The 25480-nt window shown below is 37.9% G+C and overlaps 1 protein-coding gene and 1 long non-coding RNA gene across 6 annotated transcripts in view; one reads left to right on the top strand and one right to left on the bottom strand.

Annotated features, from left to right (window-relative positions):
- The window catches only part of LOC120529449, a 31362-nt gene extending 30809 nt beyond the window's left edge, over positions 1-553 (top strand). Inside the window, exon 3 of the long non-coding RNA XR_005633745.1 lies at positions 186-553. This is a non-coding gene — a long non-coding RNA (uncharacterized LOC120529449). The remainder of the gene's footprint in view (positions 1-185) is intronic.
- asic1c (acid-sensing (proton-gated) ion channel 1c) overlaps positions 1-25480 on the bottom strand; it is a 1167770-nt gene that overhangs the window by 480009 nt on the left and 662281 nt on the right. The window lies entirely within an intron of this gene.

Here is a 25480-nt window from a genome sequence, read left to right as displayed (position 1 = left end):
CTACTTATGTACATATATACGTCCATAGCCTGTAGCTCAGTCACCGTGTGAGGCGGCGTTGGGTCCCCCACCCCAACGCCTCCCACATTGTTCTACTCCTAATAGACTACATGGGCATAGAATTATCATATTTTTCAATTATCTACAATCTATACTAATCTGTCCATCTATCTCTGTTTTTCCAGTTCTTCTGTGCTTGGAAATTTGCACCACCTCCGCCTGATCAAGACACTATGCAGCCACCTGTGATGATGGAATGAAGGCTGTTGTCTCAGCTATCCAGGAGACCGAGTTCATCGAATCCTGTCACATGAACCCTGGAAACAAAGATTAATGAATTACAAACATTTGTTAGGTAGAGTGCTCAGTGGCAACTGGGTGGTCTTTTGACCTTGGAACCCCTGCAGATTTTTTTTTTATCTAGCCTAACTGGAGGTTTTTTACCCTTTTTCCCCTGTTCTCCCAGCCATCTGAACTTATCATTGGACTCCTCCTTAGAGACCTTACATCATGACAGTGCATATAAGGATGCTACTCTTCTACTTGAAGTTTAGCTGTTTTTTAAGATCGTTTAGGTTTATTTGTTTTTCTTTCTTTGTTACTTATTCTGTACTTATACTTATTGCCTAATCTTATTTGTTTGTCTTTTCTTGTAACTTTCTCATTGACATCTTGTAAAGTACTTTGAGCTACACCGTTTATATAAAAATGCGCTATATAAACAAATATTGTTCTTGTTCTGTCCAGCAGAGGCTGTTCTGTCTAGCCACAATACACTGTAAAAAATGATTTAGGGCTGTTGTAAAATCTACCATACTAAACAATGTTAAATAATTTTAATCATGTATCTGATATTTTCAAAAAAATCTATTTCAGATGGGTAAAATTGACTAAAATTTGCACCAGGAGAAATCCTGTGTAGTATGGCAGGAGCAGCTTTAGTACGAGATGTGTTAGTGGATGGTCCTGCATTTCGTGCACACTTGCAGGATCACCCACAACAAAAATTAGTGCTGCAGCTGTGATTGCCACAGCTATACCTCACCCCTGTCTTTAAAGGGAAGCATGAGTGATGGAGAGAGAAAAGAAAAATTAAGGGAAAAAAGGAAAGCAGGACAAATGGGATAATCAGAGGTTAAAGGAGAAAACAGAAACTGTTGGGGAGAACTGAGGTAGATACTCGGGAGAAAGAGCCTCAGGGCTGCAGGAGCCTAAGGCTCAGGGAAGGGCGCTTCTATGGAATGAATGCTAGAGATCTGGAGTGGCTCAATTGGTAGTGTCTCGCGACAGGGGAGGTGTATGTGGTCTGACAGGTTGCATTGTGCATGCTGATGGAAGGGTGCCTGGATTTATTGTTTGACTGCACCTGTCGGGAGGATGTCTCATGTTTGCAAGAGTCGAGTCGGGGTAAACAGATAAGACGTCAAATGCGTTAGAAGGCAGCATTGGAGCTCATTGTGTTTTAATAGGAGAAGGTCTCTGAGTTCTTTTTAAAAGATTATTTATTTTTTGGATTTTAGACTCCAACTGGACACTCTTTTTTATGAATTATTTATTAGTTTTGGAGGATTTTAACTGCACTATTTAAAAAAAAAAAGATTTTGAGTTTAAATAAAAGCAATGTGCACTTGTTTATACCCATCGCTTATTGACTGTATGTATCTTCACTTGCTGCGGCTCATCCAGTTCTGTTATTGAAGGTGGCTCCCAATTAAGTTAAAGGGAGTGTCAAGCTGTCACAATGCACTTTCGCCTGTCATTTTGTGCATACGCAAGCTTTACAAATCTGACCCCTGGCCATTAATAGGCATTTATTTCAGGTGACTTTGTGAAGTAAACTGCTGTGCTTAATAGCTTCATGTGTCGTCGAGCTGTTGGGTTGAAGGAAAGATTATTGTTTAATATATTGCTGTATATCATATAATAAGTGTCACTACATCAACAACTTTGAACTGTCAACAACATTTAAAACTAAAGATAAAAAAAATAGTAAATATCTGGCATGCCTCACAATTTGTTTTGAAATTACATGAATTTGAAATATTCAAATGTTCTTAATTTCCATCAGGGTTTTGCAGATTTGATATGTAATAGTTAAACAATCTGATAAACTAAATAAGTTAACTGTAATTATGGAAACTCTTATCTGTCTGCAGGTGTTGGAAGTGCCAGTTTGCAATAGTTTGACTCATCTGTCTGAAGCATTCGGTATGCCTGTTTTCCTAACTAATACAGGAACCTTAGTTACATTAGTCACATTACTTTGTGATCTACTCTAACTTATGTAGATGGCTACTTATGTAGCCATTCTTTGTAAAGCAGATGATGTCAATTGATATGCATACTTAAAAGTGTTGCACCCATTGCTTAGAGATTTTAAATCCTTGGAAAATGATGGTATTTATGTACAAAGTCTGGGAACAGTTGTCAAGGGTACTGTACTTGCCGTAGTTGCTGACAATCTAGGAGCTCACTCTAAAGGGGGATTTCTTGAAAGATTTTCTGCCTCACACTTTTGTATTGTAGAGCAGTCACAGATCAAGGAGTATGAAATAGGAGCAGGAATATTTACTCTACAGACTATCCATCCATCCATTATCCAACACGCTATATCCTAGCTACAGGTCACTATTTGGGGGGGTTCTGCTGGAGCCAACACAGGGCACAAGGCAGGATACAAACCCTGGGCAGGGCGCCAGCCCACCGCAGGGTGCACACGCACACACCAAGCACACACTAGGAACAATTTAGGATCACCAATGCACCTAACCTTCATGTCTTTGGACCGTGGGAGGAAACCGGAGCACACAAAGGAAATCGATGCAGACATGGGGAGAACATGCAAACTCCATGCAGGGAGGACCTGGGAAGCGAACTGTATAGTATATACATTTAAGTAGTATTTCACCATAATCGTAAGTATATGATAGATTTGTACATTTAGCATATGTAGATATTATGTCTGTATGATATATAAAAGTAGCTTCTTGCTTCAGTTACTCTGTATAATGTGTCACGTGTGCATCGGAGGCAGCTAAAGAGCTTGAGTAAGGGCAATTCTGAATCAGATCGGGATGTGGCAGAGTGCACTGACTCTTTTTCTCCCTTTCCTGCAGACCATTCACGGGAGATTCCACCTGGCTCTCTTGCCTAGAGGGGGCTAGGCGGTCTCATGGCCTGGAACCCCTGCAGATTTAAATTTTTCTCCAGCCGTCTGGAGTTTTTTTTTTGTTTTTTCTGTCCTCCCTGGCCTTGTTATTTAGTGTTTTCTTCATCATGTAAAGCACTTTGTATGAAAATGTGCTATATAAATAAATTTTGTTGTTGTTGACATCACTTCCGGGTCCGAGCCTATGGAAGAAGACCTTGCTGTCTCTGGCCACTATGATGTCACGTCTGGGCTCGAACCTATTGTTGAAGACCCTCATGAGCCATACCCCTTTGACCTCACTTCTTGTCTTCCCCTTTAAAAGCCTCCACCATTTCACTATTCCCTCAGTTCTGTTTTGGACTCGCATTAGTGCTGTTGATACTTTTTGGTTTTGTGCACATCAGTGCTGTTTATACTTTTGCAACTTGGGGCAGCCAGGATACCAAATATACGGGTGGCTGCCCCAAACCTTGTTATGACTCAGAATGGAGTTTGTGACACATGCTTTACTCTCAATCGAAAAATGCCACTGATAAATCTCTTTATCTCTTTAGTGCTTTATTTACTGTTCACTGCAAGAAAGTACATTTGTTAAAAGTTCCTCCATGATTGATACTTGAGATGCAAATTTAACACAGAGAGGACAAACTACTCTGAAGATTAATAAAAAAAGGTAGGGTATTGTTGGATATACTATAAGTGCAGGTAAAGAGTTGCTTGCTGTCTATGGATGTTAGTAATAAATTTAGCTTGACATAATTTCAAGCAACTTGTTGGACTTAACAGAAACTGATAACCTGTTTGGGAGGATTGTGGAGCCCAGATGAGTGAAATTAATACCTAATCCATAGGGTTGATCTGTGAAAATCGCCTAAGTTTTGTTTAGTGAAAGGTAATTAAATTGATTAGCTAACTACATGCAGCCAAGGCTTGAAGTGTGTCATACCAGCACTGTTTTCAATCTCGCTGACTCTCAACACACTTACTTGACCTGCCTTAACAATTCTATCACCTGGTTCTTCCATCGACTATCAGTATATTGCTTTACTGAAGACTCCAAGGGTGAATCCAATCTTTGAACGAGTGTTAGCATGTTGTGGCACTTTAAGCTCGTACTCTGTGCTATCCACTCAGTCCACTACATCAGTCTTAAGCAAGTGGAACTGGCAACAATGTACTTGTACAGTATATCTATTCAGGCCATGCTGACAGCTACTTATTAGCTTGCACGTAGTTTCTTATTTGCAGAAGTTATGAGAGCAATTCATATACCACATTTTGGCTGATGCAGGAACACTAATTAAATTCTCAAGAAAGCTTGTCACAACCGCTTATCTATAGGGTGGTCCAGATCTAATTATGCAATGTTCATTACGCTATAACTTAAGTTTATTACATATAAAATCACCCGAAAAATCCTGCACCATCGAGAAGTGTGTGAACTGACGACATGTAGAATCGTCTTTGCACCAAACTGGAATAAAATACCCGCGCTTTGCAGCGGCGAAGTCCTGCCTTAAAATTTTTATTAAGAAGAAAATTAAACCTTTTTAAACTGAGGGAAAATATACCAATAATTATTTGTTAAGAATCTCTTTGTATACCACATTGTGAGTTCGGCCCTCCGGTTGTAATATGACCAAGCTATGCGCTGAGCTTACTCTTGAGCATGCAACGTACAGTTGGCCATGTGATTTCAAATCTCACATTGGATTGCTGCTGTCATAATCGGTTTGAGTTTCATGGTTTATTTCAATTACGACAGTATTTGTAGGACTTGTGTTGAAGAGACATTCGGCATCTGTCAAGTGTTGTAAGTATACAACTGGTTTCATCAATAACTTCACATCCAGCTTTTGAGAGTTTAAACATTCATAAACATCAAAGTGTCCACTACTGAAATCGTCACCTGTGAATCTAAGATGTTTCAGAGGCATTGGTGGTTGTCAAAAGGTGTAAAATATTTGGCCATTTCGGTATACTTGAAAGCAACAACCGAACATTTCAGCGGCAGCCATCAACTCACATGCAGATCCATAGGTGAAGGGCTTAAGCATTTCACTCTTATAGTGCTCCTGTGTAGTACGTATAATTATCTCCTGTACCATCACCAGTCCACACCTTGAACCTGTCCCAGTCATTGAATACATAAGAGACAATGTTCCTCCGGATATCAAGAGTGAGCCTGATATGGCCGTGTAATATGTAACAAAGAGAATGGAAAAGGTAGGTGCCATCTCCGTGCATGGAAACCACTCGGTAAGTGACAGTTCTTTAATGGATTGTGATCACCTCGATAGACATGTTAATGGGGGTATGGTTGGAATAATAAAGGAAATGGGTACCTGAACAATGTAAAGTAAGTCTAAAATACCTACACAATAACTATAATCGTAATAAATGAACAATAAAGCAGAGGAGAAGCCGTGGATTAAATTAAAAGGCTGTAGTTATCAGCAGGGAGACGTGAATCCCGTGGCGTAGCAAAAAAGGGAATGTAGAGACTGGAGCGACGGACAGCCTTATATAGGCAAGCAGCCAACAACGTGGGAGGCATTGGGATGGGGGACCCAACGCCGCCTCAAACGGTGACCGAGCTGCAGGAAATGGACGTAAATATGTATGTAAGTAGGATTCAGTTAGCGTTGGGAACCCGCGTACCAAATTTCTTGAAGATGGGCCTTTAAGTAATAAAGTTGAAAGGTTCAATATGGAGGCCGACAGTGGCATCATACCACCGAAATAAGTACGTACATTGGTTTCGGTTAGCGCAGGGAAGCCGCCTACCAAATTTCGTGAAGATAGGGCCATAAATAAGAAAGTTCAACATGGCGGACGTTGTCGATCGTTATGACCGTTACGTGTAGAATTTCGAAATGAAACCTGCTTAACTTTTGTAAGTAAGCTGTAAGGAATAAGCCTGCCAAATTTCAGCCTTCTACCTACACAGGAAGTTGGAGAATTAGTGATGACTGAGTGAGTGAGTCAGTGAGGGCTTTGCATTTTATTAGTGTAGATTATATTCGTTATATTTATTGCTTATATAGGAGTCTTGCAGTGTGAGATTTATTTCTTTTGTCCCGACACTTGGCATCTCTTGTTAGTAACCAGTTTATCAATATCAGACTTGAAATCTTGTACAGCTGCAACTTTTATGAGGGATGAAAGGTGCTCGACAGTAAGTCTTGAGCGATGTGGGGTTTTGGTAGCTTTCATTAACGAAAACAATTGCTCACAAAGGTAAGTGCTTCTGAACATAGGCAGTACTCTCGATGCCAACTTATGGATCTGCACATACTTTAAGAGGGTGGGAGGTAAGCTTACAAGCCTGGCTCACCAACTTTGTTGTATTTTGCCTTCAGAATAGAATCTGACTGCAGTTCAATCAATTCCATTTGGATATTCTCAGGTGCATTCTCAACGTTGTAAGAGTTTGGTGACGTAAACAGCACAAAGTCCTTTTCGTTGTGTACTGAAATTGCAAAAATGCTTGCTGAATTCATTGCTCAGTAGTACAAGTTGGAAAATAAAATCCTCCAAAAATCTATTTTTACTTTACTAAGTTTACTTCAAGGTTTATATTGTAAAATAAGCCGATATGCAAAAAGCCCCCTGACCTACACTAATTATACAAATTCAAAATCACAAAAATCTTTTAATAAACAACTCACCAACCTCTTGCGTCCACTTCAGATCTTCAGCTGTTCGTTACAATACTAGCACAAAATTACATAAAACTAGAGCAAAAAAACGTAAAAATATGCAAGCTATTACTATTCGTGATGGTCAGTTGTGCCCAGTCGCCAGTCTCGGCAGCCCAGCCAGTAGTGTAGCCCAGTGGTCCGCAACCTGTTTGACACCAAGTACCGCTTTACTAGAAGCAAATTTTTCCAGGGACCGGTGGGTTGTTGGAGGTTGGAGTTTATGGGGTGATTATGGGTGGGTTCGTAGGGCAGTTTTATACGCAATTTACATTACATTTCTATTAAGTTATAATTTAGTAATAGAAATTATACAGCTTCCCATAATGCAGAATCAGTGAAAACGCTGAGCTTGTTTTCCTGCAACCAGATGATCCCATCTGGGGAGGATGGAAGACACTGACACGCGAAGTGTGTAGCTTTTGTTCAGTATACTCCGTAATCTCGTTTTGGTTGCTGTCACTGCAGAAAATGTGCATCACAAAGATAGGATGTTGGAAATGGAAGTAGCTTCAATAGCTTCTTTTGCATTATTTTAATTTTCTCCTGTCTACAAGTTATGCTGACGAGAATTTTTCTCAGCATTTTCTTGCGGTGATACATTTTCAGGGTGCGAATAATGCCCAAATCTAATGGCTGAAGCACTGCCATGCCAATTGGGTGTGAGGCATTCAACGTGAACATTAAGTGCAGAAGCATGCTGTGGTCAGCGCCGTTATCAATCAGAAGCCAAATTATCCTTTTCTTCTTCTTCATTTTGTGAGGTTTCTGATCTCTTTTGGGATTTGGGATCCCTCCCACCCAACGGGAACGACACGCTGAAGTGCGTCCCGAAGCGCTATTGCCACGTGTGAGATTGTTTGTCCGGGTCCCAAGAGAGTTTAAAAACCTCATATATTTTTGAATGAGTGCCGCATTAATATGAATGTTTCTTGAACAAGCATCAATGCAACCACATAAAAACGGCTTTTTCAGCGTCTTCAAATGCAGCAGTTCGCATAAGTTTGCAACCCGAGATTGTTCTGCTTTTCTGTATATAACAAGTATGCCGTTTCTATAGAAGGGTGCTAATGAGTTAAATTCTAATGGATGTTTTTCAAATATTGACAAGCAATGAGGAAAAGGTATCACTTAAAACCACACAAAACAAAAACAGCAAAAAAAAAAAAGTATGAGGAAAGTTCAAAGAAAGCATTTTTTTTTACAGTGTTTCTGTTTGGGGATCGTTGTGCAAATGTCCACAACTGAGCTGTGACCGCAGAACTAACTGCTCTGTGAATGATTCATTCAAGCTTTTCAAGGTCACTTCGTTGTAATGAAAGTACAGTGCATCCAGAAAGTATTCACAGCGCATCACTTTTTCCACATTTTGTTATGTTACAACTTATTTCAAAATGGATTAAATTCATTTTTTTCCTCAGAATTCTACACACAACACCCCATAGTAACAACATGAAAAAGATTTACTTGAGGTTTTTGTAAATTTATTAAAAATAAAAAAAACTGAGAAATCACATGTACATAAGTATTCACAGCCTTTGCTCAATACTTTGTCGACGCACCTTTGGCAGCAATTACAGCCTCAAGTATTTTTGAATATGATGCCACAAGCTTGTCACACCTATCCTTGGCCAGTTTCGCCCATTCCTCTTTACAGCACCTCTCAAGCTCCATCAGATTGGATGGGAAGCGTCGGTGCACAGCCATTTTAAGATCTCTCCAGAGATGTTCAATCGGATTCAAGTCTGGACTCTGGCTGGGCCACTCAAAGACATTCATAGAGTTGTCCTGAAGCCACTCCTTTGATATCTTGGCTGTGTGCTTAGGGTCGTTGTCCTGCTGAAAGATGAACTGTCACCCCAGTCTGAAGTCAAGAGCGCTCTGGAGCAGATTTTCATCCAGGATGTCTCTGTACATTGCTGCAGTCATATTTTCCTTTATCCTGACTAGTCTCCCAGTTCCTGCCACTGAAAAACATCCCCACAGCATGATGCTGCCACCACCATGCTTCACTGTAGGGATGGTATTGGCCTGGTGATGAGCGGTGCCTGGTTTCCTCCGAACGTGACGCCTGGCATTCACACCAAAGAGTTCAACCTTTGTCTCATCAGACCAGAGAATTTTGTTTCTCATGGTATGAGAGTCCTTCAGGTGCCTTTTGGCAAACTCCAGGCGGGCTGCCATGTGCCTTTTACTTAGGAGTGGCTTCCGTCTTGCCATTCTACCATACAGGCCTGATTGGTGGATTGCTGCGGAGATGGTTGTCCTTCTGGAAGGTTCTATTCTCTCCACAGAGGTCCTCTGGAGCTCTGACAGAGTGACCATCCGGTTCTTGGTCACCTCCCTGACTAAGGCCCTTCTCCCCCGATCGCTCAGTTTATTTATTTATTTATTTATTTATTTTATTAATTTTATTGCAATCCATACAAGCAATCAAGTTTTACAAAAAAAAAATTAGTTAAGAACAGATCGATCCCCACCCTGAGAGAGAGAGCAAGCCAAACGGTAAAATTTAAGGCTTGTAAAATACCTAAATTAATAAATTCTCTGTGCTTTATAAACTTATTTTAAAATATTACTGATTAGATCCTGCCATGTTTTGAAAAAGTCTGTACAGATCCTCTAACTGAGTATTTGATTTTTCCAATTTCAAATAATATAACACATCAGTTTCCCACTGACTTAAAGAGGAGAGTTTGGGTTCTTCCAGTTTATCAGAATAAGTCTGCGTGCCAAAGTGTAGTGAATGCAATCACAATTTGTTTGTCTTTCTCCACTTTAAGCCCTCTGGAAGAACCCCAAACACAGCTGTTAATGGGTTAGGAGGGTTTGTGAGTCCAAGGCTGTCTGAGAGGTAATTAAAAATTTTTGTCCAGAATAATGTTAATTTGGTGCAGGCCCAGAACATGTGACCAGTGAGGCTGGGACTTGGTTGCAACGTTGCAGGTTGGATCATGCCCTGGAAACATTTTGAGAGTTTTAGTCGAGACAGATGTGCTCGATATATAATTTTGAGTTGTATAATTGTATGCTTTGCACATATGGAGCTCCAGTGAATTCTCTGCATTGCTACTTTCCACTCCTTTTCTGATATATTAATTGAGAGATCTTTTCCCAGTGTCCTCTTGGATCTTTGAAAGGAAGGGATTGTAAAATGATTTTATATATTGTAGAGATGGAGTCTAACTCCTTGAAATTGAGCAATATTTTTCCAGCATGGATGAGGGTGCAAGATGAGGAAAATCTGGAAGGTTCTGTTTAACAAAGTTCCTGATTTGAAGATAGTGAAAGAAATGTGTAGCTGGAATGTTAAATTTGGAATGTAATTGTTCATAGGATGCAAAGACGTTGTCTATATAAAGATCTCTAAGCAAGTTAATTCCAAATTTTTCCAGATATTAAAACTGCATATGTTTGTGAAGGTTGAAAGAGGTGGTTCTCTTGCAGAGGTGCCACAGATAGAAGCTTCTCCGTCTTAAAATGCTTTCTACATTGGTTCCAGATTCTAAGTGAGTGGAGCACAATTGGGTTATTAGTGTATTGCCGATAACGTGTTTATTGGAGCACAGAGCAAGGAATACAAAGAAGTACTGCAGGATTTTACTTCTATTGCGGTCCAAGCCTGTGTATGTTCTTCTATTTGTGTCCAGGTTCTTATCGCTGTATATTTGCTGCCCAGTAATAAAACTGGAAGTTAGGTAGAGCCATGCCTGCCTTTTGTCTTTGTAGGGTCGCTTTTGATGCGTGGATGTTTTGAATTCCAAATAAATGAGGTTATTGTTGAATCTAATTGCTTAAAGAATGATTTATTAATGTATATTGGAATGTTTTGAAATAAAAAAGGAGCTTAGGAAGAATATTCATCTTAACAGTGTTAATTCTTCCAGCTAGTGTGAGATGAAGGGTTGACCATCTATGCAAGTCTTGTTTAATTTTTTCCATGCAGACGGTGAAATTTTGTTGATAAAGAGCTTTATGTTTACTTGTGATGTTTACCCCTAGGTATTTAAACTGTTCTGCAATGATAAAAGGTAGGGTGTCTAATCTAATATTATATGCTTGAGAATTCACTGGATAGAGTACACTTTTATTCAGATTAATTCTGTGAGTGCTGTTAAGACTGCAGGCACAGAATTTTCTGGGTCCGATATATACAATACCGTATCATCTGCATATAATGAGATTTTCTGTTCCAGTCCTTCTCTGCTAATCCCCTTTATCTGATCAGTATTTCGACAATGTATTGCCAGTGGTTCAATGGCAATGCAAACAGCAGCGGTGACAAGGGCATCCTTGTCTAGTGCCACGCTCTAGTTTAAAGTAGTCTGAGCAAATGTTATTGATGCAAACTGAAGCTTCTGGGTTAGTATACAGTAATTTAATCCATGCACAAATGTTCGGGCCAAACCCAAACTTCTCCAATGTAGTAAAAGGTATTTCCATTCAATCATGTCGAATGCTTTTTCTGCATCCAATGATAATAATATTTCTGGGGTGTTTGATTTAGTTGGTGAGTATATTACATTAAACAGGCGATTTGAAGATAAGTGTCGGCCCCTAATAAATCCAGTTTGGTCTTGTGATATTACGAGGGAGCACTTTCTCCATCCTTCTAGCTATGATTTTAGAGAGTATTTTAACGTCGTTATTCAGAAGTGAAATTGGTCTGTATGATGCACATTGTAATAAGTCCTTATTTTGTTTTGGAAAGACAGTGATTAGTGCTTGGCGAAAGGTTTGTGGAAGAGATTGGTTATCTCTGGCTTCTGTAAATGTTGCTAATAGGAGGGAGCTAGCTGAGCGGAGAATTTCTTGTAAAACTCTGCAGGGTAGCCATCAGGGCCTGCTGCTTTTCCACCTTGGAGTGACTTTATAGCATCTAGTAATTCTGATAATGCAGAGGTTTATCAAGTTCCTCCACACTAAAAGCGTCTATTTGTGGTATCTGTAATTTATCCAGAAATGCATTAGATTGTATATTGTCTTCTTTAAACTCAGTAGTATATAGGGATTTATAGTAGTCTCTGAAAGTGTGCATTATATTTTTGTGTTCGATTTTATCTCCGTTCGTGTTAGTGATTACCGAGATTGCGCTATGCACTTCTTGCTTGTGAATTTGTTGAGCTAAAAGCTTATTAGCTTTCTCCATGTTCATAATAATGATGTCTGGATTTGTAAATTAGTTGTTCAGTTTCTTTAGTTGTCAAGAGGTTTAATTCTGAATGTAGAGCCTGCCTCCTCTATGTAGAGTCTCGCTTGGTAGTCTGGCATGTTCTTCATCTATTTTAGTAATTTCGCTTTTATCTCTGCTACTTTCTTGGCTTCGGATTTATTTCTGTGGGAAAGATATGAGATAATCTGTCCTCTTAAGAAGGCCTTAAGAGTTTCCCAGAGTATTCCTGCAGAGATCTTGGGGGATGTATTTGTCTCTAGAAAGAATTTGATTTGTTTGGATATAAATTCAGTACAATTCTCGTCAGCTAATAGAAGCGGTTGAGGCCATCTGCGGGTGAGTGTATGGGGCTTAGTAATTTCAGCTCCAAGATCATAGGTGCATGGTCAGAAATAACAATAGCATCGTATTTACAAGATTTAATCTTAGGCAAGAAGTTATTGTCTATAAAGAAGTAATCAATCCTTGAGTAGCAATGATGTACTGGTGAGTAGAAAGAATATGTTCTTGAATTTGGGTTTAAAACCTCCAGGGATCTGATAAGTTGTGATCAGTTATAAACTTTGTAATTATCTTTGCGTGTTAGATGCTTCCCCTGTGGAGGAAGTCCTATCTAAAAGTGGATTTAGAACACAATTAAAGCCCCCAGCCATTATAACTTTATGAGTGTTCAGATTGGGAATGGATGCAAATAAATTTTGTATAAATTCCTTATCATCAACATTAGGTGCATAAACATTTATCAAAATCATTTTACAGTTAGATAAGTCTCCCATGACCATTACATATCTCCCTTCAGGATCCAATACTACATCTGATGCTACAAATGGTACTGTTCTATGTATGAGAATTCCCACCCTCTAGTTTTCTTTGTAAAACTAGAATGGAACATTTGGCCAGTCCAGTCTTTTGCAGCCGGAACTGATCTTGCTTAGTAAGTGGGTTTCCTGTAAAAATACTATTTTAGCATTTAGACCTGTTAGGTGAGAAGTACTTTCTTTCTCTTTAATTCGTGATTCAGGCCTTTAACATTCCAGCTTACAAGTTAACTGTCCCATCATGAGTTTTTGATGTCATTTTATAGTCTTAACTGGAAGTGAGACAGTTTAGGTCTTAATTTCCTATTTCCCCAAGAGTTGTTGCCATGCAGCTTATTATTACGTTGATAGTTATAATTATAAAGATTGAGATGATAGATTAGGTATAGATCAAGCCTGCTCTCTTTCTCTCCCCTTAACCCCCACCCTCCTTTTTGCCTCCCCAAGTGAGGCTAAAACCCACTTCACACAGTCCCAGTCCTCTGACATACCCAGAGACAGAGCACGTCCAAAGCAAAATCAAGCCCCATGCAGTGGCGCTTTAGGTTAAAAGATAGAGATATCTGTTACCAATATAGTCTTTAAAAAAAAAAAAACTTAAAATATATATTTTATATATATATATATATATATATATATATATATATATATATCTATATATATATATATATATATATATATATATATATATATATATATATATATATAGTCTTCATCAATTTTAGTGCATTAAGATGATATCCCCAGATAATAAACCCAGGTGATGGTGTTAAAGATGTGTCCAGAATAAGCATAACAAGTCTTAATGCAGTAATAACAATAAACCAAGGGTATGATATTGAACAGTCTCAGAAAAAAAAAAAAAGAGAGAAAAAAGAAAAACTAATTAATCGCTCATTTTAGATGGTCAGCCAGCTCTAGGAAGAGTCCAGGTGGTTTCGAACTTCTTCCACTTACGGATGATGGAGGCCACTGTGCTCATTGGGACTTTCAAAGCAGCAGAAAGTTTTCTGTAACCTTCCCCAGATTTGTGCCTCGAGACAATCCTGTCTTGGAGGTCTACAGACAATTCCTTTAACGTCATGCTTGGTTTGTGCTCTGACATGAACTGTCAACTGTGGGACCGTATATAGACAGGTGTGTGCCTTTCCAAATCATGTCCAGTCAACTGAATTTACCACAGGTGGACTCCAATTAAGCTGCAGAAACATCTCAAGGATGATCAGGGGAAACAGGATGCACCGGAGCTCAATTATGTACATGTGCTTTCTCAGTTTTTTTTATTTTTAATAAATTTGCAAAAACCTCAAGTAAAATTTTTTCACGTTGTCATTATGGGGTGTTGTGTGTAGAATTCTGAGGAAAAAAATGAATTTAATCCACTTTGGAATAAAGCCATAACACAACAAAATGTGGAAAAAGTGATGTGCTGTGAATACTTTCCGGATTCACTGTATCTGCTGCTGAATGTACTTCGTAGTAACGAGATTTCTGTGGACTCGTGTCATATGGGAAAACTGTCAGAAACATAAAAATACTTTGTTGTAATAGTCTCCCTCTGCAGTCTCTCTCCTCTTTCTGTGCCGCTGCAAAGCCCCGCCCGCCTAGCGTTCTGAAAAGTGTCCTCAGTGAAGGGGGCAGCCTTTTTGTTGTAGCCCTTCACTGAGTGAGTCTCCGTTGCCGGCAGTTCTCTCGCGGACTGTTAGTGTGCTGCAGACCGCAGCCTAGCACTTCAGTTGCAACTTCGCGGCTGCAACTATACTAGCAGATGACGTTTCCAGTGCCATAATGCCATGGGAAAACATGCTTTTGTCAAAAGGCAGAAGTAAGAAAAGTCAATAAGTAACGTTGAAGATGCAGAATGATTCAATCACAAATGATATTAATAATTTTGTACAAGTTTAGTCCTATCTAGGATCTGTCATGCGGGCCGCACAGATTTCTGTTGCGGGCTGCATGCGGCCCGGGGGCCGCGTGTTTGACATGCCTGCTCTAGACCATTGCAGCATTAATCCACTCAAAGCTAGTCCTCTTCCTCTATCCCCATTGACTTCATTGCATTTTGCAGAGTTTGGTGAAGTTCCTGAACATTTCTGAATTCACTGAACTCAAGTAAACTCTGTGAGTTTTGCTCATCACTACTAAACCAGATACCTCTCTTAATCAGATTTTTTTGGCAGTCATTTCAATGAAAATCAGGGTGAGAATAACTAGGAGAAAGATGAAACACACCAAACCAAAAATACACTGGAGAGATAACATTTTTGACTGCCGTGGGGGCATATAGAAATTACCCAGAAACAGCAGTAAGAAAAAGTTGCTGAAGATGGGGTGGCCTGGTCTGCTTATCACAGCATGTTGCCTCTGCCACACTCATCAGGATAACCAGAATGAAAGTCAAGTGAATATTTTAGTTTCAATATCATGGATATATACTCGGATTGAATTAATTAAAATTCTGAATTAAAAGTCTGTGTTTTGAAAAATATAACTTTAATGCATTAGTTTTTATGCGAGCTGCTGTTTCATTTTTTTAAACTTTTGTTTTAAAAATAAGGCATTAATAATTATACTTTGCATTGATAAAATAAAGCAATTAACCATTTTTCAAAAATTTGATTCTACATTCAGAGTGCTTAACTCTTTGCATGTTCGATTTTGTCCTTAGATTAAGTTCACATTTAAATAGCAATATTTAATAATGCCAGGGTGATTCACTTGACTGGAATTTCAATATTATATCAAAATTAAAATTCCATAAATTTACAGTATTAAAAAAGTTAAATTAAACCATTTCTGACGCACCTTGCATGAAGCTCTCTAAAATGTTCATTATTCTTCTGTGGTTACTGCTTGTCTAAAAATACAGCTGTTACTAGTAAATCTAAACAATAGATCAGTCTGTCACTTAATACAAGCATCTTGTTGCTGGATTGATGAATTAACTAGGACTGAAGGGTAAAGATCAATAAGTTAGATGTCAACTGCCAAGAGGTAGAGAAGAAGGATTAGGAACAAGATACAGAAAGACAATACATACAAGTATATAGTGCAGCATTTAGTTTGAAGATTCTGCTATGCATATTGGAAGAAATAACTGTTTCTTAACCATCATGTTTTTATCGTTTCTGGGCTAAATTCAGTAAAGGATGCAACTGTATATGTAACTTTTTATTAAATGTGCCCCTTATATTCATCCTATTTATTTCTTAGACACTATTACAAAAATATCCTGCTAACATAATTTATTTCAGTACTGCAAAGACATAACACTGTCACATTACTTTCATGTTTAATCTGATATTACATATTGTCACAAACAGGGCCAACAACGAGGCAATTGGCTAAGACATCGCTTTATGAAACAATAATATAAAAAGTTAACCTAAAGAATTACATAAAGCATGCAACACAAGACACAGTGCAATATTTATATACTACCCTTAAAAATTTAAATAGATTAAATTTTCATTTAAAGGTTTCAAATATTGTTTTAAGCTGTTCACAACACCTCACCACATGTCAGTACGTGGCACTGGTGCTCATTTTCTTGATTTATACATTACAACATAGGTGCAGGGGAGTGGGAGGAAAGGGGGTAGGGAGGAGGGTTTAAGGTAGTTCTGGAGCACATTTCTATAAGAAGATCAAATCAATGTCATATCACATGCTCAAAGTAAAATAGGTCTCTAGTACCTCTGTATTCAACTTGCAAGTCTGCCTGGTAGCTTACAGTGCTGACTGCCATGAAATAATTTCAAAATTCTACAAATTAAAAGTATAATGATTATCCCTCTCCCATGATTCCAGTATGCAGTATCTTCGCTAATTATTGAGATGGCAATATGGAGGACTGTTAAAAGTGATCTCTAAGTACTGGAGAAGTAAGGCTTCTCCAGGTAGTCCCATTTCTCCTCTGACAGGTCATGTCCAACTGAGTAGTGTGACTTTGATGTCATTGATGGTGATGAACAATTGAGAATGGTATTTGTAGAGTTTAATACAAGTTTCAATGTAGAGTATGCTCATTTAAGAGGTGCCTATATGTTCAATTAAAATCAGTATTTAGCAGTGAATTCAAAGTCTATAGTCGTTTTGATAGATTCATATCATATGGCAATTTGAGAATGAATACATTGGCCTCTTTTTCTTATTGTCTTTTAGAAAGGCGTTCAAATTCAGGTTGTACTTACTCGAATCGAATTTTGTTAAAAGTTCTGGTTTCAGGTCATTGTTTAAGTTTAAACTATGTCATTACATTTTTTTTAATTCCTTTGTGTTGATTCTACATTAATTTTGTTATTCAGTGTATATTTACTTCATTATTTATGTATTTATGATTACATGTTTAATGTTAGATGCAAAATTGTGATTAATTTGTTATTTTTTTAATCCATTTCAGCCCTTGCTGTATATATTGAAGCCACTGAAGAAATAGAAAAACATAATCCTCGCAGTGTTTTCAGCTTTGTCTGGGTGAGAATAAGCCTTGTGGAGCAGATAATTGTATCCTCCACTTCAAGGTACAGTGGAGGTCAAATACACTGGAAAATATGTGATATTAATTACAATTACATAAAGGAAAAGGTTTCAGTTTTGCATGTAAGTACCATACATGCCAAATTTATGCATTCAGTGATTGTTAGTTTTTGGGAATTTAAGCTCAAAATGTACAGTATTTTTATGTTGGAAATAGGTATTTTAGCTGGTCTGTATGTATAATCCCGATGGTATGGTACTTGGGCAGTGTAATTTCTGATAATGCTCCTTTTATCTAAGCCATTCTTTGAAGACAGGGATTGATTATCACGCCTTAATATATACTCAAAGTTTAGCTGGCATGTCATGACCATCTGACCTTTGCCTTCATCTTTTTTGCTATTTTCTACTATCGTCGTTTAGTTCATTAACAACTATAATCTGTAAAAGTAAGTGAACTTCCATATGGGATTATAAAAAAAGTTTGATAAGCATGCATATTAGAATGACATGCTTAGCTAATAAAATGTCCAGATGTACTTAAAAGACTGTTTGGATTGATGGTGTAGCCCCAAATGTACTCTATAAGAGCTACTTGCGAATTATAGTACATTTGGTAATTTTTAAATTGACTTCATATTGTACAATGAGATAAACTTTTGCAAAAATGTTAATAACCATATTTCAGCCAACTCTATTCCTCTTCTATCTTTAAGCTTCTGTTCTGTTTGCACATGCACACTAACCTACCAAACTTTATTTGAAAACAAATCATTGTCTTTTTCTGTGGTAGTTATTTAGATTTTTTTCTTTATTGTTCAGGAAAAAACAAGATATTCCATTGAATGGTTTTAGGTGTAAGGTTTCATTTTGATTTTGGTGAGAAATGATTATAGCTTTTCAGTGATCATCAGACATCTATTTAAGGGAATGCAACAAAGAAATGGGACATGATGGTACAATAAATGAAATATATGTTGAAGTTACAGTTAAAATAAAACAATATTTTAGAAGTTAAACCATCCTTTATTAGCTGTAAATTTATTTTACAGCTGCCTAAGCAAGCTGTTTTTTTGTAACCCTTATTGATTTTTAAATAAATAATAATACAAAAGGATTTTCACATATCCAACTTAAATTGAGACTGATGATTAATTATATGATACTTTCAAGTGCCTTTGATATATCATGAAGTATGTTTCTATAAAAATATTGACAAATGTGCAAGTTCCTGTCTTATTGGAGGATAGACCAGAGGATGTTTATTTCACTATCCCTAACTCATAGGAGCTGAATGAAGCTGTGTGTGGCTTCCATCAATTAACACTTATCTACTGGAACATAAGAGAGATGACAGAGGAAACTATACATCATGGAAAACAACAATACATTATTACTGTATTATTGTGGTGGTTTTGCCTGGGCCTTGTCACACATGTGTGCATGGGAGGCAGCTAAAGGGCTCGGATAAGGACAGTTCTGAGACATACCAGGATGTGGCAGAGTGCACTGACTCTTTTTCTTCCTTGCCTGCGGGCCATTCCCGGGAGATTCCACCTGGCTCTTCTGACGTTACTTCCGGGACCGAGCCTATCGAAGGAGACCTTGCCGGCTCCGGCCCCTGTGATGTCACGTCCGGGCTCGAACCAATGGCTGAGGACCTCCTCCTTTTCCCTAATGTCATCAGTTCTGTATTGGACTCGGTTTTGTGCACAGCAGTGCTGTCATTTGTAAAGAACGCTTTGCAGCCAGGAAACCTAATTATACGGGTGGCTGCCCCAAACCTTGCTTTGTCTCATCGTGGCTTTTGTGACAGCCCAAAAATATAAGGTCCTACAATCACCTGATACCCACATTTCCTTGTGGGTAACAGATGGGTACCAGACTTACTCCATCATTCTGTACCAAGAAAGTTCTTCAATTTCTGTCTTTGCATCTTTTGTAATATGTTTTTATATTTGCAGTCATCAATCCTCTTTCCTATACCCTTGAATATGATAAGGTGCTTGATTGTTTATAGCCTTACAGAATATACAATTAAAAATATTTTAAAACCAATCCTAAAGCACACAGGCATCAAATGATATAAAGGCTGGTGAAATATGCTCAAATTTCCTCTTTTTAGTTAAAATTATTCGTGCAGCATTTTGAACTTCTTGTAACCAAATTTTATCTTTTTTTGATAATCCTGAGAGACTCTAGAAGGCTAAAGACAAAAACGCTCATTAACTTTTCAGCATCTTGCAGTGATATAAAATGCGTAATGTTTATTAAGTGAAAGAATACATTAATAATTTGCATAATATGCATAATATATGATTGGAAGTTTAGCTCTCAATATAAAAAGATGTCTAGATTCTTTGATGGTGGTCTTACTTACTTATAAATCCATATAACCTAGTTTATTTCTAGGTCCTCACGTTTTTCTTTACTTCCAATAATTACTTTTCTTTGTTAAATTTATGAACATATTACTCATCCAGTCTATGGTCTAATAAGATGCTGGATCAGAGACTGGATAAAGCCTAAGGGTCATCTGGCATTATTGATAAATAAATTTGTATGATGTCTGCATTAGCTGCGGTAATTCATTTTATGCTTAGAAATGATCAGACCTAATGGGAGCATGCAGATTGAAGGTAATAGGGGACTCAAAATAGATTCCAGTGGCACACCATATATAATATTATGGATCCCTGATGTATAATCTATGGCGATTGAGAAGAGCAAAGAGCTTGCAAGCTTATAATAGAACATATATATGTGTGTGGAAGTGGGTGGCAATAATTAAAAGAGAGGTGTGGCAAACCTAAGAGAAAAGAAAGGGTGAGTTTAAACTTTGAAAAGAGTGTGAACTTTTAAAAAATGAAACACAGGAAATTATAATAGACACAGTTCAGCATAATTAAAAAGAGCACAGCATTTTTCAGAAAACATGCCGGAAATAAAAATTCATGGCAGAAATTATGTCACTCATACCCTACTAAACAGCGAACACTTTTACATTACTGCTACTATGAAACAAAGATGCATGTCTGTTATATTTAATTTAAGATATTTTTCAGACCCTATTAATTCTGTACTTTGGAGAACTGGTGGAAGATGTTTTTTCCAGCGAGAAGAATTGCACCTGACAGATGTTACACCTGGTACTGCCCAATCATTCGCATACAAATATATGACACTATATGTTTTTAAAATGGTGTACATGTTTATATTGAGTTAATGTAAACTATTTAGATTATGGTCACTGCACATGATGTTAGTATACTACTGAAACAATGGCTAAAGAGCCAGTAATACTGTACTTCTGGTTATGCAGAATATTATGCCTATAATATTTAAGTTTTGTGCAAAGCTGTGCAAAATACTGGGGCTTTATTCACAGTAGTTATAAGCCTGTGATAAAACTGAAAGTGGTGCTATTCTCTGTGATTTTTTATTATTAAACTCTCCATATTTGCCTAATAGTATATGTTATTGTGCTCCTGCACAAATGAAAAACAAAAAAAAGTGTAAGTTATTTATTTATTACATCTTTTTGTCTTGCATGTGGAATTTCCCCAGACAATAATGCTGTAGTTCATGTATTGCAATTAACATAGTTCAAAGGCTTTGATTAACATTCGTTAATTTCACAAGTAGCTGTTCATTAGAGTGCTGAGGTTCAATTGCTGTTTAATATTGTATGCATGATGTCACTTCTGTCATGATTTTTTTATTTCCAGCAGAAGTACTCTGAAAAATGCTGTGCTTTCTTCTAAATGCTGCTCAGCTATGTTTATTAAAATCTGCTCCGCTCCTTTTGTAAAATTTCGCACTTCTTTTAATTTTAAACACACCTCTTCTCTTAGGTTTGTCATATGTCTGTGCTTGAATTGCTGCTTCCACCTTCCACATGCTGTAGACAGCATGTATGTTCTGTAAAAAGCTTGCAACCTCTTTGCACTTCTCGGACACCGTAATAATCAGTACGACTGACAAAGAATTTTCTTCCTGTGATATGAGTGAAACCAATTCAAGTCATTGCCAGAAAGGCAGTCACATTTTCTAGGGCAGTCAGTAAGAATACTGTGTTGAATGGTATTGAAAGCTGCATTCAGATTTAACAGAACAAGAATGATGCATTATTTAAATCAGCATTGACAACTTTAACCAGTGCAGTTCTTGTACTATGAATTGGTCTGAAACCTGGCTGATACTTATACAGAATAGAATTTTTATTCAAGTTGTCATTTAATTTCTGAAAAACTACTTTTTTGTAGAATTTTATGTGAACAAGGTGTGTTAGAGAAAGATCTATGTTGTTGGCTGTATTAAACTAGAATTAATACTGATTATCTATACCAGTGGTTCCCAAACTCGGTCCTGGAGACCCCCTGTGGCTGCAGGTTTTTGTTCCAACCAACTTCTGTTTCTCATTGGACTCTTAGCCTAATTAAGTGAGTCGTTATTTCCCAGTTTCTGCATTTTGGAGTCAATTTAGAAATTACAAAACTAAGTTGAATATATTTTTATTAAAATGTAATAAGCAGTTATTTGGGGAATATATTGTTTTTTTAAAGTCGTAAACAGTATTTTCAGCCTGATTTTCATTCTGCTTTTCAAGTGTTCTGGTCATTTAATTAATTATTTACTAATTAGCGGGTCTGACACTGCTTTCATCATCCCGGGTGTCTGCTATGCTGGTTGTTAATTGTCACTATTAGGGTTAAATGAAGGGAGTACGCCACACAGGAAAAGGGGAAATTAATAGGAAAACAACAAAATACAGTTAAGCATTTATAGCTTTAGAAAAAAATAAAGATATTTCTAAATGTGTTCTAAATGTTAAATCCATACTGTTATGTTTTCCTAAATGCCGAATAAGAGAAGAGCGAAAAAGACCAGTTAATTAAATGAGATCAGTTCTTATCGATTATTATCACCAATTGTGAATCTTGTTGGAACAAAAACCTGCAGCCACAATGGGTCCCCAGGACCGAGTTTGGGAACCACTGATCTATATTAATAAAAGGCAAAGCCCTCACTGACTGACTGACTCATCACTAATTCTCCAACTTCCCGTGTAGGTAGAAGGCTGAAATTTGGCAGGCTCATTCCTTGCAGCTTACTTACAAAAGTTGGGCAGGTTTCATTTCGAAATTCTACGCGTAATGGTCATAACTGGAACCTATTTTTCTCCATATAATGTAATGGAGTTGAGCTCGATGGCCGTGAGGGGGCGGAGTTTCGTGTGACATCATCACGCCTCCCACGTAATCACGTGAACTGACTGTCAACGCAATACGTAGAAAACAAGGAAGAACTCCAAAATGCGCTGAAGAAAACATGCATTATACAATTGAGAAGGCAACGAAACAATAAGAAGCGACTGAGTCACACATACAACCATATTCATGAGTACAGCTTAGGGCTGGGCGATATATCAAAAATTTATCGTTACCGAAATTTATGACTCTCATCGACGTCATTTTGCCCATGTCGGTAAATTCGGTATTTTAAAAAAAAAGAAAAGGCATGTGCAGGTTGGCGATGTTCATGTCCCTTTAAGACGCTGTGCTACGTTACAGACTTGACGGGTGGAGTCACATGACTCTACTACCTGTAACAAGACGAGACACGGGTGAACAAATGGAGGACGATTTAAATGTTGAAGCAGCAGCGACGAAGGTAGAGCTGGTGGAGGAGGAAGAGGAGACGCTTGTTAACAAAAAAAATGCATCATCAATCGTTTGGCAACATTTTGGATTCAACAAGGATGATATTGATCAAAAAATTGTTAAATGTAAACTCTGCAAAAAGACTGTTGCGTCAAGTCAAGGTAACACAACCAACCTCTTCCACCACCTGCAGCACAACCATGTGATTCAATTCGAAGACATAAAAAAAGCTCAAAGCGAGAAGAGATTAGGAGGACCAGCAAAAGCGCCTTCCTCCACCAGGCAGCGGTCAATAACCGAAGCATTTGCTAGTACTCAACTATATGAGCGAACTTCAAAAGATGGCAAGAAATCACAAATGCTATAGGCTACCACATAGCAAAAGACATGGCTCCTATTGCTACAGTGGAACGCAACGGGTTCAGACACTTCATGAAAATAATTGACTAGATACGAACTCCCATCACGAAAATATTTTTCAAAAACTATCATTCCCAGCATGTACAGCACAGAGAGGAAAAAGGTTGCTGCTGAATTGAGATACGTTAAGCACGTTGCAGCCACATCCGATCTCTGGTCCAGCCGCACAATGGAGCCGTATATTAGTCTCACAGTTCATTACATCGACAACAAATGGGAGCTGCGTACCAGAGTGCTCGAGATGGCCTATTTTCCATCTGATCACACGGGGGAGATGGTTGGACAGGGGTTGAGAGCGATGCTGTCTGCATGGGACATCAGTGAAGAGGACCTTGTTGCTATAACAACTGACAACGGCCCAAATATTGTGAAAGCTGTCAAGCTCAATAAATGGACACGGGTGCAATGTTTTGGGCACAGGCTGCACCTGGCAGTCGGTAAGTGTGTACATCTTAATATATTTGGGTGGTGACATCTGGTGTGTTTTAAAGTGACTTTAATTCTGTGTGTCATATTCAAAATTGAAAGTATTAATGTTTGAATAATGTTTATATAGGCATAAAAATACTTAAGACTGCTGAGCAGCAGTGTATCCAGAAAGTTTTACAGAAGACTTATTGTGAGCCAGTGTTGATCATGTTGTGCTGTGAAATGTAGCAAAATACATGATTTTTAAAATGTTTTATTACTGTGCCAACCCTTTTTAATTTTGTAAATATGGTCTGAGAGGTCTTATTTAATTCTTACTTTATTTTGCTTGCTTTATTTGAGAATTAGACCATGAATTGGGGTGATGTTGGGTGTGAAGATTTGATAGATATGCTACCTCAAGGCCTTAGCAGAGATAGGCCTTTGTCCATGATGGCATTACATTTGCACAATCATTGTTTACTTTGTGAATAGCCAATGTGAAACATATTTATTATTAAACTATTTTGTTTACAAGGGATACACATTTTTTAGAGAGCATGGTTACATATTGTATCCTACACTTTTTATTTTGTTCAGTTAATAAATCTTAACCACTAAAAGTACTTACTACTATTGTCTTCATTTATTTTCAGTGACATTTTACAGTCCTTTAAAGTGGTAATAATATAATTGCAATGAATAGGTCTAGGGGGAATAATATTATCAAAATAACTGGAGGAACTATGCTGCCTGCCACAGCCCCATCAAATGGAAAAAAAAAAAAGTTTGTTTTTTTGGCACTTGGGGTGGTTATCGTCCATTTATCGTTATCGAGGTTAACTGCTCAATTTATCGTGATATTGATTTTAGGCCATATCGCCCATGTTTAGCACAGCTACTTCGGAAACAAAGCACGGTGTAAACCTAAAGTTTAAATCAAGTTCATAGACAGGCTGCCAATGGCGTTTGTCATGCCCACGGCTATTGCGGGATACAAGTTTAATGAGAGGACGCAGGATATAAATGAGAGTTTTGATCACTTTGTAACTAAGTTAAAATTGCAGGTGAAGGGCTGTGCTTATGCAAATTCCGAGACTGTCTTTGTGGGGGGATTGACAGTTAAGGCGGGTGGGAGAGTCACGTCATCATCTCCCCTCCCATTCACCTCATTTCACTGTGAGCTGAGCTCCGCTGCTAACGCAGTCTTGAGGAACCAACTTTGTGACGCTGCCACCAAATACTCACAGAAAAATCCACAAGTTAATACACACACTGTCTCTACAGTTTCTCCACACTCTGAATCCTCCAGGCACTATTTACAAAAGGTTACATTGACAATCGTGTTACATTATTTTTAAAATGTTTCCTTTTCTTAGCACAAGCACAGCTGAGAAGCTTCGATGCATGTGCTCCATAACGCGTTAAAATAACGCATTTAATCACACTTTGCATTCCAAGCAAAGAGGAACTTCTGGCAATGTATGATTTCCTGGTACACCGATTACATTGATGTACACATCATAGCTACAAAAATGTAACAGTCGTAAGAAAGCGCGTTGCTACGACTGATTGGAGGAAAATTTCATTTCAAAAGACTACCCGACGGAAGCCTTGATAAAAGCGTGGTTTTGTGCACATATATATATGTGTATATATATATATAT

The sequence above is a fragment of the Polypterus senegalus genome, chromosome 5, assembly GCF_016835505.1.
Source record: "Polypterus senegalus isolate Bchr_013 chromosome 5, ASM1683550v1, whole genome shotgun sequence".
Classification (NCBI taxonomy): Eukaryota; Metazoa; Chordata; class Cladistia; order Polypteriformes; family Polypteridae; genus Polypterus; species Polypterus senegalus.
Note: the sequence above shows the minus strand (reverse complement) of the source record. Positions and strands in the feature narration are given on the sequence as shown.